Raw genomic sequence first — 9,756 nt, forward strand, 5'->3', positions numbered from 1 at the left:
AACTCAGGTCATTAGGCTTGCATAGCAAGCGCCTTTACCCACTGAGCCATGTTGACAGTCCAATATATGAATATTTGTAAGTGTATCCTCCAGCCTGGGTCATGCTGCCCACCCAGCTCTCTAGTTCCCTTTTATCAATTTGCACTTAAGTATTTGATGAATTGCTACCTTCCCCATTGGCCTGTGAGCTCTATGTGGGTAGAGACTCCAAGTATTTAACCCAGTACTCTTACTGCCCCACATACTGCCTGGCATTTAGTAGATGCTCAGTAAATCCCTTTGAAGGAGTGGATGGATGAAAGTTTAAAGTGCAGAGAGGCTTAGGGCTAAGGTGAAGGGGTCATGGGGGTCTACCTAGTTGAGTAAGAGCCAGAGTGACTGATGAACAAGCAGGAGGCTGGAGGTGTATCAGAGATTTGTGGAAAATGGAAACATCTGGAAAGGGTGGAGGGGAAAGTTGAGGAAATGAACTAGAGAAAATCAGAACAAAAATGTCTTCTCTGCTAAGCCAGGTGGTTATGGTCCCAGGGATAGTGATGGCACAGTGCAGGGTACATAGACTGGGATGAGGCTTGCTGAGGAGAACAGTATCACTGCTTACCATGTTTCCTGTGTCCTGGGCTCCACACCAGTGCTAGTCATGCACTTGAAGCTGTATCATCATCCCAAGATGTAGGTACTGTTCATGGTGTCCTTCTTTCAGAGATCAGGTCTTGCTATGTAGCCCAGGTTGATCCCAAGCTCACAGTCCTCCTGCCTCAGTCCTCTGAGTGCTAAGCTAGGATTACAGGCATATACCCCATTCCTGACTTCACCTTTTTATAATTGCAGATATCAAAGCTCAGTAAAACGGCCATTTTGTCCAAAGTCACACAATGATCAGGATTCCTACCCTAGCTTATGTGATCACACAGTTTATACAGAGGAGGGCTCTACTGATGGGTTCTAGGGGGAAGACAGAGCTTCATGGGGATCAGGAATGTGTTTGTAAGAACATTCCAGAAAACCGATACAACAGGGTGGTTCTGGGCAAAGACCCAGCTGCCACTCTGCCTGGCTAAATTCAAGGATGACTACCATGAAACATTGTGTGACCTTGAACAAGTCCTTCTGGGTTTCCATTGTGGTCTGTTTGATTTTCCCTCAATGATTAAGGATCCAAACAAGAAAGGAAGACCCTCTTGTTCTAAGATAGGATCTAACATAACCCACCTGGGTGGGTCCCAACTTCCTTGAGGCCAAGCATGAGCCCCAAGTCTGATGCTCCAACTTCTACTTCTGAAATCTCAGGGATTACATGACAGTCCCATGCATCTACCAGCCCAGGCACTGGGGATGAACCTGGGGCTTCTGGTACGCTAGGCCAGTTTTTCCCTCACTGAGCTACATCTCCAGCACAAGAAAGCGAAATCCTAACTAGGTCACAGGCTAGGAAAGTTTGGGAAATTTTGAAGAAGGAGTCAGCTTTATCCTATGTTCCTTGCCAGCATGGGAACATCCTTAGTCTATGGATCTAGGAGTTCATCCCAACAGCCATACTATTAGAAGTTAATGCAAGTTCATGGAAAGGAGCTGGCAGGAAATTATCCTCTCAGTGAGCTTTATGAGGAGATTTACAGGCTCATGGCCATAGGCAGTCTTGATTGAAGCCTTGAGCTGGGGAAACATGAGGAGAGTTAATCACCATGTTATACATGCCAGGCAGGGTTCTGAAGAGAAAGAGACAGAGCCTTCGGTTCCCAGAATATCAGGAGACATGTCAGATCATGGTTATAGACAGTCATAATGGAGCCTTGAAAAGATAAAGAGCCTTCTCTTCAGTTCCAGAGGACACAGAGTTTTTCTGAGTCTTACAGGTTTTCTGGGAAAGCTGGGACAAACTCTGTACCATGTGACCTAGCCTGGCCTGGCCTACATGCTAGGAGTCTCAAGGCTAGATAAAAATAAAATTTAGTTCAAGGTTGTCCTTGGTGTAGGGATCAGGGAGGCTGGGCTTGCTCACAGTTCCAAATGGGAAGGCGAGAACCCAGCCCTTTCATAAGATCCCTAAGATCACAGCACACTTTCTTATCTACTCTGTCAAAGGAAGGAGGCTGCTGGGGTGGAAGGTGGGGGTCCTAGTGGCCTGATTTCTGGGAGAAGTAGAGGCAGCTGGAGGGTCTGTGAACTAACACGTGCAGCATAGATGGGTTAAATCTAGCTGGGCTACCAACTGCTCTGTCCCTTGGCCTGGCTAATGAAGCTGGCAGACCTACTTGGTTTCAGTTACATCTAGATTATGGTCTTTCTCCCATCTTTCCCATCGGAAGAGCTGTAGTACCTGGTTCTTGGGATCCCGTGAGAATTGAATGAGCCATGCCTATGAAATGTTTCGTATAAGTCGCCTTCAGAACTAACAGTCACTTCTGAAGAAGGTACACAGTGCACCATGTTGCAAATAAAGATAGTGAATGTTTTTTCCTTAATAAATCCAGAAAGAATTTGAAATCACTGGGTGTGGTGGTGCATGCCTTTAATAACAGCGCTCGGGAGGCAGAGGCAGGGGGATCTCTGTGAGTTCGAGGCCAGCCTGGTCTACATAGTGAGTTCCAGGCCAGCTGTGGCTACAGGGAGACCCTGTCTCAAAAAAAAAAAAAAAAAAAGAATTTGAAATCCTCAGGATTCCGACTGATCCCTTTGAATTTGCAGTTTCTGTGCAGTTTCTATGATCTCAGGGGCCAGGGGTGACTGATAAGAGAGGCGTGCTATATTCTCTCTCTCTCTCTCTCTCTCTCTCTCTCTCTCTCTCTCTCTCTCTCTCTGTCTGTCTTGGTATATGTATGGTGCATGCACATGTGGAGATCAGAGGTCAACGTCAGATATTTTCCTCAATGTCTTTCCACCTTATTTTTTTCTTAAATTTTTTATTACATTTTATGTGTGTTTATGTGCACATGCACATATGTATCATGAAGCTCAGAGGACAATGTTCAGGAGCTGGTTCTCTCACCTTGTGAGTCCCAGGAATTGAACTCAGGCTTGGTGGCAAGTGCCTTTAACTTCTAAGGCATCACACTGCCCCCTTGCCCCACCTTATTTTTTGAGGCAGAGTCTCTTACTAAACCTGCTCCTCACTAACTGTGCTAGACTGCCTAGCCAGCAAGTCCCAAGATCCCTGCCCACCACCTTCTCCACAGCTGAAGTGTAGGTCCTGAGGATCTGAACTTCATGCTTGGGCAGCAGGCCCTTTATCCACCGAGGTATCTCCTCAGTTCCTCCCCTCCCCATGCCGCTTTGCAGAAGTCGTCTTGGCTTGTTTTCAGAGGAGTTGCCATCTCTATAAAGCAGCTGCCACCAGTTTGTAAATTTCCAGCAGTGGGGGATTTCCCATTTTCTGCAGCTTCTCCCTGAAGCTCCCAAGAAAAGGTTGATCTGTCTTCTAGAAAGGAAACTGCCAAATCTTGGTTTAAGGACACTGAACTCTTTTGAACACAGCCTGCAGCTTTCTTAGGCCGTTTTTCTTCTGAAAACCTTCATTTCAGCAAGACTTACCTCAAGAATTTCTTAATCTCTAATCTGCTTGGTAAACAAGGCACTAAAATGCGTTTTTTGTTCATCTGTCTGAAAATGGCTAATGGAAGAGGTAGGAGGGATCATTTTACCTGGAGGACCTATTTTGCTTCCTCTACAGGACTAACATAAACATCCCATTCCCCACAAACACACACACACACACACACACACACACACACACACACACACGTTCCACTCTAAAATTTTCCTCTTGACATTTAAACATGTGGTCTCCAATTCTGGTAGATCCCATGGTCTCAGTACCAGGGGAAGGGCTAGTCTTTAGGCTCATCCAAATTTGAGTTCAAATGCCACCTCCCCCCCTTACAGGGTGATTGCTTTGAGCCACTGACTTCATATTTGATATGTGTTTTTTAATCTGTATGGCAAGCTGCTTTGTGGGAATTCAGTTAGTCCTTCTGTAAACATCTGCTCTGTGTTACAACAGAGGGCTAGGCAATGGTTTTCCATCACGCAAAGCAGCCGGCATGGGCACCTAGTAGGGAGTAAGAGGTCCCTCCGCAGCACACCCAGGAAATATTGCCCAGGCTGCCTTCATGGCACGGTGCAGGTGGGGCTCTGGGAGTGACTGTGAATTGAGCCTTCCTGCTGACTCTGGGTTTAATGCCCACTGCTCTCTGCTGTGACATGACTGGTGGATGAGTCATGTGGCACACCTCAGGGGTTGGACCAGGCTGGGGATCAGAGGCAGTTGGCCCATCATTGGTCTCTAAGATGGAGTCCCAGCTTCCTTGGGGCACTCCAGAGGGGGTTCACTTATGCAGAAGGCTTGAGGGAGGACTGCAGGGACACAGGAAGATTCTAGACAGCCTAACTTAGCCTCAGTCCATGAGGGGATCCTACAGATCTGACCCAAGCTCCAACTGACTGCAACAGGGAACAAACACCGAGAGAGGCCTGTCCCCAACAAGGAGACTTGGGCTGCAGGGATATGATGCGGCTGCACATGGAAGCTGGCTTTCACTATGTGCTTTTCTCTATTCTCAACCCCAGGAGAAGTAGAAGAGAGGCTAATCCAGTCAGGGAAAGTGTGGGAAGAAGCAGACGTGAGCTGGAACTGAAGAGAGCTTCCAGACTGAGGGCTGGACCAAGAAGGCAAAGGAAGGGAAGAGGGGAGGGTGTGTGATGCCAAAGACGTAGAAATGAAAGAGAATTCGGGAGAGGAGAGAAGAGGAGGAGGAAGAGAAAGAAAGGAGACAGGAAGAGAAAAACAGTCAGAGAAGGAAACAACAGAGGAGAGGGAGAGAGACAGGAAGATTGGGAGAAGAGAGGAGAGAGGGAGAGAGGCAGGGATTCAGATAGGGGAGGAGGAAAGAAGGAGAGAGGAGAGAGGATTAAGAAGGAGAGGAAAGAGAGAGGAGAGGAAGAGAGATGGAGAGAGAAAGACAGGAGAAAGGGAGGGGAGAAGGAGTGAAAGGAGGAAGGAGGGATGATGGGAGAGAGGAGAGGAGGAAGAGAGGGGACCGTTAAAGGTGGTTGAGTGGGGTCAGTGGTCTTGGGGTCAGGCACTGACTGACTTAGTCAGCACTTCTGCAATGACTCATAACTCCAAACTCCCTCTCCACTTTCTTCAAGGCTGACTGCACCTGCTCTACCATTTCCCGGAATACATGAAGACGCACCCACCGCTCCACACATCTTTCTTCTTTTTTGTGTTGTTCCTTTTTATTTTTCTGACTTATTGTTTGGAAAATAATAATCACTGAGCTGCTGGTCATATGTTCCTCTTCTAGAAAAATCATGGAATGAGAATTTTGGGAGATGGCAAACATCTTAAAGTGCCAGACAAAACATTTTAAACTTCCGAGTTGTGTTGCAGCATCTCAATTCCTGTGTTCTGCAGAACTGAGCTGTACTGAGACTTTATCTCCAGAAATGGTATCAGTCCCACTTGTCAACACTGAAATAAGGCTGACGCACACAAAGACATTTCAGGTCCCTTCTCAACACAGCCTCTTTTCCCTTGCTTAGGACGTTCCAGTGCAAACCTTCTCTTAGAAGGTTTCTATCTATCTATGTATGTCTATATCTATATCTATTGCTATCTATATCTATATCTATTGCTAATGTTGGCTTACACTATTGCACGACAATAAAGCAAAGGTGCTAGGCCAGCCAGAGTCCCCATAAAGCTCACAGACTCAGGTTCCGTGAAGTTCACAGTCATTTATTTCTTCCACCTAAGATCCTTAGTGACCCTAATCTTCAGCTAGTTTCTGAAGGTTACAATTATAGCACTGAGGAGTCACACAGCATTCTGACTTTATTGCATCACCACCTGTGTCCTGCCTTAGTGGGAATGAAGCTGGAGCTCTGAAAAAGCACCTGTTCATACAGTCGGTGCTCTGTATCTGCAGTTCCAATCCATGGATTAATTCCAGCACTCAGGAGGCAGAGGCAAGTGGATCTCTGTGAGATCAGCAGCCTGGTCTACCTAGTGAGTTCCGGCCAGCCAGGACCATAGAGTGAGACACTGTCTCAAAAAACCGAGAAAGAGAGAGAGACAGAGACAGAGACAGAGAGACACAGGGAGAGAATATATTGGAAAATAAAATCGTGTCTGTACTAAACATGCACAGACACTTTCTTATCATTATGCCCTGTACAATATAGTGTAATAACTATTTGCAGGGCTGGAGAGATTGCTCACTGGTTAAGAGTGCTTGCTGCTCTTGCAGAGGACCCAAGTGTAGTTCCCAGCACACACATCAGACAGCTCATAAGTTGGAAGTATAACTCCCGCTCTAGGAGATCTGACACCCTTTTCTGGCCTCCATGGACACCTGTAGGCACACCCACATGCACACACACAGACACACATATATAAACAAAAAATTGTGATTTAAAGCTGGGCATGGAGGTGCATGCCTTTAGTCCCAGCACTCAGGAGGCAGAGGCTGGTGAATTTCTGTGAGTTCAAGGCCAGCCTGGTCTACATAGTGAGTTCCAGGCCAGGTGGGGCTACAGGGAGACCCTGTCTCAAAAAGACCAAAAAATTTTTCAAATTATATAGCATTGACATTGGATTGGGAATTAGAAGCCATGTAGAGATGACTTTAGTAGGAGCATCCAACCTAAGACCCAGAGGCCACATGCATTCCAGGATAGCTATGAATGTGGCCCAACACATCGGTAGATGGCAGTGTCATATCTCAGTGTCAAAATGTTGGACAGGGCTGGGGAGACAGCTCAGTCAGTAAACTGCTTGCCCCATAAACATGAGAACCAGAGTTCCACCCCAGAACCCACGTAAAAAGCCAGGAATGGTGGTGTGCATTGAAATCTCAGCACTGAGGATGTGGAGACAGACGGATCCCTTAACTTGCTGGCCAACCAGCCTAGTCTACTTGGCAAGTTGCAGGCCAGTGAGAGACCCTGTCTCAAAAAACAATCTGGACATTGCCCAAAAACAACATTTGAGGTTGACCCCTGGCCTCCACATACACACAATGTGTATGTGTTCTCACACACACATGAATGCACACACCCGCCCAAACACACAAAGTTGGACACCCCTGTAAAGCATCTGTGAGAATGTGTGTAGTTTCTATGCAAATACTATGCCATTTTACATAAGAGACTCAAGCATCCTTGGGTATTGTTTTCTCTGGCAATCCCGAGACCAATCCTGACAGGTGAACAGGGACACTGTATACTAATGCAATTGTGCTAATTTAGCCAAACCCAGAGAGCCGAACCTGATACCAGGATTTTCATGTAAGTAGTTTGTTTTGGGGAAAATTCCAGGAAACTAGAGTGGGGAGACTATAGACAGGGAACAAGGAAGTTGGCAAACAGGGCAAGTGTGAGCCATTGAGCTGGGTACCATTTTGGGCAGCTGGGGTTAGGTCCCATTGGAACTCCCTAGACGCCACGTTGAGTATGCCCCAGAGGTGTCCAGAGCAGACCTGCAGCATCCACTGGCTGCCACCGTTCATTGGTCAAGGGAGGTGTTAACTTGCTTCCATTTCCAGAAATGAGTGCTCACATGGCCTGCACACAGCTACCTGGGCCCAAGGACAAGGAGTAAGAGATGCTCCTGGAAACCGGAAGAGCTCTCAATCCATACCCCCTTTAGCTCTTTGTGCACAACTAGGCAGGCACATAATTTGAAATGTCAATCATGAGCCATTGAGATGGCCCGACACAGAAAGGTGTTTGCTTCATAGGCCTGGTGACCCAAGTTTGAGACCTAGAACCCTGGAACCATGTAAAGGTGGAAGGAGAGAATAGATTCCACAAAAGTCTTCTGGCTTCCACATGTGTGCCATGGCACACACGCATACACACATACCATGTACACACGCATATAACACATTTTTTTTTGTCTTTTGGAAGCAGGGTCTCCCTGTAGCCCCAGCTGTCCTGGAACTCACTATGTAGACCAAGCTGGCCTTGAACTCATAGAGATCCGCCTGCCTCTGCCTCCCAAGTGCTGGGACTACAGGTGTGTGCCACCACGCCCATATAATACATTTTTTTAAAAATTATTTTTATTTTATGTGTATTTATGTATTGTCTGCATGTAGGTAAGTGCACCCATGTTGTGTAATGCCCACAGAGGACGAAGAGGCTGTCAGATCCCCTGGAAATGGAGTTACAGGCAGTTGTTAGCTGCCATGTGGGTGCTGGGATTTGACCCCGGGTCTTCTGCAAGAACAGTCAGTGTTCTTAACCACTGAGCCTTCGCTCCAGCCCATATAATACATTTTTAAAAAATGTAAATCAACCCAGGGCTAGGGAAGTGGCGGCAGAAGGGTCAGAAGTTCAAGGTCACCCTCAGCTATGTAGAAAGTTCTAGGCCAGCCTGAGATACATAAGATGATGGATTAAAAAAAAGTGTCAGTGGACCAAAGTAAGTCTTACAGTTGGACCTTAGTCATCCAGTCCTCTTCCTCAGGGATAAAAAAGTTTTTTAAATTCTATTTATTATTTTTATTTTATGTGCATGCATGTATTGCCTGCATGTAGGTCAGTGCACCAGTGTCACGCAATGCCCGTGGAGGTCAGAAGAGGCTGTTGGATCCCCTGGGACTGGAGTTACAGAGAGTTGTTGGCTGCCATGTGGATGCTGAGATTTGAACCTGGGTCTTCTGCAAGAACAACCAGTGTTCTTAACCACTGAGCTATTTCTCCAGTGCCCCCTCAGGGATAAATTTTATCTACACTCTTTCCTGTGTATTTTTTCAGAAGTATCCCATGCACACACAGGCAAATCAATACTCAGTAGTCTCCTTTGTTTTAAACCACTAGTGAGATCCTGGATGACACCTTAGAAAATTGCTGTTCATATACTGGCAATGACAACTTACATTTAGAGAGCCCTCTTCTCTGAAGAACCTCATGGTGGTGCTTTTGTGGCTCTAGCGCAATTTACTTACCCACTCCCTGAATTGATGATAGTGATATTTCCACTGTTTTTGAGACAGGGACTCCACATGTAGCCCAGACCGCCCTAAAACTCATGATCCACCTGCCTGTGCCTCCTGAGCACTGGAAGTACAGGTGAGTATCACCACTTCAGTGTTCAGTACTTTTAAAACTCAGGTTGAGTGAGGTTGTGGCCCAAATTCTCTCTGGGTCTCCTGCGTGATCAGACAAACCATATAATATATTTTGAGTTTATTAACTTATAAAGGAATGAGTACCCAGTGCCTATCCCCACACCACCACGACTCAGAGCTGGCCTTATCAGACTGTGCCATGCCCATAGCCCCCTCTAGTATTTGTTCACGCCTCTGGGGCCAGCAATCTCGCCCCAGGTCCATAGGGAGTCAGTACATTCTGTCTTTGAGTTGCTGTGCTGGCTGCTAGTTTCCTACACCATCACGCTTTACCGGTGGCTCCTGGCTTCCATCCCAAGATGGCTCCCAGCTTCTCTTCCTACTTTCTGTTCGTGTCAGGCCCTGCCCATTGGAGGAACCAGCCAATCGGGAAACACTCCACCCCTTTCCTCCACTCTTACAATCTTTCCATCCATCTTCTGCTAAAGTCCCTGAGCCTTGGAGGGGGTGATAGATGTAGGGTGATCTCTCTCTTGTATCAGGTGAGATAGTGGCTTCTTGGGCTTTCCCATTAGTTGTCTTTAGGCTGTGTCCACTGATCTATCTCAAGTGGTATTTTTTCCTACTATAAAGACAAATGGTAGGAAGTAGACACATTTAAACAAACATGAATGTAAAT

This window comes from Nannospalax galili, unplaced genomic scaffold (assembly GCF_000622305.1).
Source record: "Nannospalax galili isolate Female #2095 unplaced genomic scaffold, S.galili_v1.0 scaffold32, whole genome shotgun sequence".
NCBI lineage: Eukaryota > Metazoa > Chordata > Mammalia > Rodentia > Spalacidae > Nannospalax > Nannospalax galili.